This window comes from Sardina pilchardus, chromosome 18, assembly GCF_963854185.1.
Source record: "Sardina pilchardus chromosome 18, fSarPil1.1, whole genome shotgun sequence".
NCBI lineage: Eukaryota > Metazoa > Chordata > Actinopteri > Clupeiformes > Clupeidae > Sardina > Sardina pilchardus.
This window is the reverse complement of record NC_085011.1, coordinates 27,869,255-27,875,254: the sequence shown is the minus strand read 5'-3', so window position 1 is coordinate 27,875,254 and position 6,000 is coordinate 27,869,255.

The window sequence follows — 6,000 nt, the reverse complement described above, 5'->3', positions numbered from 1 at the left end:
TAAACAAACAGTGACGTTGTCAAATTAACAAATTAACAAAGTTAACAAATCAAGTTAACAAATTAACCATACAAACTATACTTACAAGTCCTTTGACACAACAAACAGAACGAGACAAACCAACAAAGGACAGAGGAACAGGGGGTAGAAGTGTACAGACTAACTAACAGAAAGACAGAGGACTGGACAAGACCAACAACATGTTACAAGCCTGGCTCAGAGCAGGTAACAGAGTATAGAAGGCCACACGTAGACTAGCAATATATTAGATTTATTAAATGAATAGAACTTAAAGGGATAGTTCGGGTTTTTAAAAATCGGCTGGATCTCGGCTCACAGGACGCTGTCGGGGGGTAAGTCAGTGCTGATGCACAACGTTGCTGACAGGGAACCCATATAACTTCGTGTCTTAAAACCCGAACTATCCCTTTAACAGAATAGGTTAAATAAAGTCAATAAGGGAGTTGAACTTGGAAAATAAAAGTGTATGCAACCAGTATAATGCAGTGCAGTGGATAAGCAAAACAGAAACCTAAATCGGCGCGGGAGAGACAGAGCAGCGGCGGTTGAACCTCAGCAGGCCTACTCTTTAAAGGCCCAAACCAGGCAGGAAGTGATTACCGCGACTCCAAACACCTGCACCCAACTCACCTGTAGGAGACATTCGTAGCACACAGACAGGAGGAGGAGCCAGCCAAAGCCGTGACACAGCGAGCAGGTGCGAGCGGAAACAGAGGGAAACTAACGAGACAGGAAGAGTGCAGACCATATAAGGAGCTGGGCAGAGGCAAAGATGCATGCCAGACAGGTAAACACAAAGCACATGGGGAACAGGAAAAGCAAACAAACACAGGACAACACACAAAATGGTCATCAGGGTGGAGCAATTAGTCCAGGCAGGATTCTGACAGACGTGACATTATGACGTAGGTGGAAACCCTATTTACGCATGTGGCTTCAAATTTGATATTGAACCAGGTAAACACTTCCTGAGATTAAAATCTCTTTTTCATGACCAGGCCAAGAATGCAGCAACTGTTAGTCAAACCAGGACAATGCTAACATATACACCCACCATGAGGTAACAACACAATCATTAGTCACCAAGTCTGGTATTTTTACAAGAGCGGTGACAGCAAAGCCTACCTGTTGTATGGCCTTAATGCGTAGATACCCCGACTCTTTCAGTAGGCTATCTCACACACAGTCTTGGGACATCTTGGACATCTCCACGTGTTAAGCCAACCACGAAAAGCAAGAGATAAAAACACATTTGGAAAAACTTGACACATAGGCCTAGCACATTGATGAAACTATACATACATGCCAATGAAAAGTATTTACAACCTGGATATTTTCCCCTTATATTTCTAGACTTCACTTGAAGGTATCTACATAAGAGTGACATTACACTGTCATGAACGTGTTATTATAAACAAGTCATAAATGTCTATGACATACTGTAACACTTCTGTCATGAAGTGTCATTCTGTTTTTGTCATGACAAGCTAGAGTTAGGGTTCATGTGTCATGACCCTTTCATGTAGATACCTTCAAGTGTTACCTAGAATTCTTTTTACAAGAATTTACAAAAACGTTTTAATATCAAAAACATATTTATACAAAACAAATTATAATATATATATATATATATATATATATATATATATATATAGTCTACTACTGTATATTTATGTATGTATGTATGTATATATATATATACATACTATATACTGTATATATCAAAATGAGTGGTTGCATAAATATGCACCCCACTTAAAATTATTCAAAAGTGGTCCAAACTATTGGTGCTATAGTCTCACAGTCAATCAAATCCAATGGAGATGAGCAGAGTGCAGTGAATGTGTCTGAGGTGATTGTGATTGTTGGTCTAATTACTGGTTAATCAGTAATTATGGCGTCAACTGCATCATGAAGACAACAGAACACTCCTAGCAACTCTGAGACACCCCCTTAATCATCAACGTCACCACAGTTTATATAGATCAGAAATGAACTGCCCCTCTCACTCTCCACACTCTCTTCACTATCACTCTCCGTTTCCTTGAGCAGAAGCACAGGCCATGTTCTGGACAACTGCAGCCCTACTGGTCACCCTGGCTTTTGCCAGGGTAAGCGCTTATCCGGGGGGAATAAGCCCTGCAGATGTTAACAGTCCTGAGGTGAAAGCTGCTTTGAATTTCGCTGTCAGTGAAGTCAACAAGCAGAATGTTGTGTACAACAGCAAAGTGGTGAAAGTGATCTCGGCTACGAGTCAGGTTTGTCTGCAGTCATTGTCTCTCTTTCCTTTCGCTCCACATTGACATGTGGCATTTTCTACACTAACATGTCTATGCTTTTAAGGAGCCTGGAGTTTAATGTATATAGTTTTACTTACTTGTTCCTACAGGTTGTTTCAGGGTACATGTACAGGTTTGAAGTGGAAATGGCTATATCTGGCTGCAAACCGTGCGCACAGCAGAAGTGTGGTGATGTCAACTCAGAGCTCACAAAGGTATGCTGACCATTTCAGTGTATATTGTTTGACCTGTGTGATGATGGGCTAGTCTTCTGCAGAATTCACATGTGCCTCAGGTGATCCCGTTTCCAAAGTTGTGAAGTAGTTACTCCAACTTTTAAATGAGAATGTTGGAAAAACATGAGACACAACATGCTCCTTGTTATTGCTGTTATTATTGAGTATTTCAACAACACACTGGTAACCGTTTCCAGTGTGACAGTGAAGGGTGAAAGATAAGGATCAAGTGTGAATGTTTTCATCATAAAAATGCATTTAAGCTCAAACATTTGGTCCTGTGCACTTGTAAGAGATGGACCTGCAGCTTCCATGTGGCAAAAGTAACATTGTTTATCAAGTTCACATGAACGTCACTTAGCCACAGAAGCTCAGATAATAATTAATGGACCACAAATGGTGCTTTTCCATCGCATTGGTATCAACTCAACTCAACTCGACTCTACTTGATTTTAGTACCGGGTGTTCGTTTTCCACTCCAACTGTTGGAGTGGAAAATGTACTGAAATCGAGTAGAGTCCAATCGAGTTGAGTAGCTAGCTTGATAAGCTAGCCGATTGCCATATCAACGCTGAAGAAAACAACTGTAATGTCATTAATGTCACCTTTCGCTATCGCCTCAGCTCGCTTGGAACCTCAACGGAGGTTCTACCAAATAGTACCAGGTACCAAGTAGTTTTTGCTAGAGGAAAACCAAAAAAGGCAAGTAGAGTCGAGTGGAGTTGAGCTGATACCATCCAGTGGAAAAGCCCCGAAAGTGACCTATCATCCCAACTCAGATATCAACATCATGTCTGAATTTCCCACTGGAGAGACGAAAAACATGTTCTGTTATGTTTGTCTTTCAGCCCTACACATGCTATTTTGAGGTCTGGAGTCACCCATGGTTGGACCCACCCAAGCTTATGAGGAATGACTGCAATATTAAATTTCCACCAGTCAGGTTTTAGACTAGCCTAGCCCACATCTAGTCATAATCATGTAGCATTTTAAAGAAAACCCTCTTCCTCCAATGAACAAAATGTATTTTAAATTCCTTTTTTGTAGGCTATTACCACCGTTTATCTTAAACAAACTGTAAACTATTCTAGCCTACCTTTTTTCTCAAAATAAAGACTTCTCACACCATTCTGTGACTGAGTAGTGTTTTTTCAAGGCACTCAGGGAGCCCTAGGCAATTGGAGACTGGGGGCCCGCCCCAACACATCACTGGCCCCCAAGGAGTAGCTGTTGAGCAATGTAATCAACTGTCACTGGGTGGGCCACCCAGTTGGCCACCCATCTCGGGGCACCAAGCAAAAAATTCTTATGAAGAATGTGACTTCATCCTACAGAGCTGGTAGAATACATAGTTTATCTCATAAGTTATCCAAATGAAGCATCTTAAAGCTAGGTACAGAGGCTACCAGCTAGTAACTCAGATCATTAATTCAAAGCTCGAGCTGACTGTTTTTTCACAAACCTGACCTGATGGACGTATTATCAGGAGTTGGGGGAAATTATATCTCACTCTCAGTGCTGCAATGGTAGGCTATTAACCTGTAGACAGGCTCTGATAATAGCCTATCTGTTCGACAGACAGGGAAAGAATAGAACACTGATGTTGAGTTTGCAACAAATTATTAGGACTCCATTCAGAAACGCCTGACAAACAAAAAGTAATACAGCGTCACAACTCACAATCATGTTCATCATGAAAAGGCAGACTGACCGATTGAGAATTGTTGTAAAATATACACGCTAAAGCTGTATAGGGGAAGCTCTGCAGAGGTTGATCAGGAGTCAGGTGGGGCTGGGAAATTCCCCATCTCCAAAGAGAGGAATAACTGAAAAACTTTGAGAACCACTGATTTGTATCTGAATTGATATTTCATTATGGTTCACTAATCATTCTACAAGATGATTATGATTTATGATATTTCACATTACTCATGCACCACACATTCTATTAGTGATACTTTAAGATCTGCTTTGATATTTCATATGTCCCACATGTTTTAATTATCCAGTGTCTACACGTGAACACAAAGATTTATTTTCTTTCAATTGCTAGAGTTGCATGACCTGAACTCATATTGTGAATACTGATAGTGAACACATACATACACATATTTGTTTTTGATATCCTTTTCCTGATACATTCCAATTTAATGTGTTGACAAATTTAATGTGTTGACACTTGTTAATACAGTCTTTTGATGATTTGATTGGACCGCTGTTGTTATTGTGGGTTTGGGTGTAATGTAGCCTAATAAAGCGCTACTGCAGTCCTCTTGAACCTTAAGACACGATATCCCTGAGTGAATCCAATGAGAGACATTACAGTTAGCATAATAGTGCTAACCCAGAGCCTGTTTGGTAAACAGAGTAACAAATCCATGCATTGTTTCTATGCGTGTTTCAGTTTTGAACTGTGTTAATAAAACATACTCACCTATGATTGGCTTCAGGAGTTTTGTTATTCATTTCAGGTACAGTCTCCAAAAAGACATAGATCCTTCATAACATTAAAACGGAGAATTGAAGATTTATTAATGAAAAGGTTTCAATTTTCTACTAAATTTCAGTAAATACAAAAAGCCAGAAGTCTAATGATAGCAATGATTATTGTATGTAAGCAAATAATTTTACTGTCACTGTAGTATACATTTCACAATTTAACAAACAAATCTAATACATACTTTTTCATGTCAGCCCCAAAGCATCTCAAGGATGAAAGGACAAAAGGACGACTGATGGTAGCTTGTCCACACTAATAAAATGGCTAAACAAGTTATTTTTGAATTTTCATTTTTTTTTTAAATCCTTTTCTCTGTGAATTTTCTTTTGGTGAAATCATAGTAAATCATAAATAAATCATAAGTAAATCATTTCATTATCACTGCAGCATTTCATTTTACAATTTTACAAACAACTCTTATGTATAAGACTCTCATTTTTGCATTCCACTTTTTTTTACAAACTACACAAAGTTGTCCTCAGAGACAGTGAAGTGCCCCCACTGGACAGGTCACTGGCAATTCATCTCTGGCCATTCCCTTTTGGATGACAGTAGATAATTGTATGATATGCATGTATTTCGCCTATGTTTCTGCAGACAGTTGGCTACACCACAGGCTTTCTTGAGAATAAAACACATGACAGCTAGCAACCATCACCATCCTCCACAACCACAAGCATCTAATGGAAATTATATTTAGCCTTTTTGTTACATTGTAAGTGCCTGGCATTTCTTGGTCAACATTTGATATTAAAGAATCAATTTTGAAGCTATGTGTAACTATTGTAACTATGAGTAGCCGCAAGCCAACTGTTGTAGGCCTACCACTCTGCCTTGCCTACAGCTCTTCCCACCACTCCAGTTGTAAACAAACAGTGCACATGACATGATGACGTAGGTGAAAACCCTTAATAGGCTATATATGCGTGTGGTGAAAATTTGATATTGGACCAGGCAAACACTC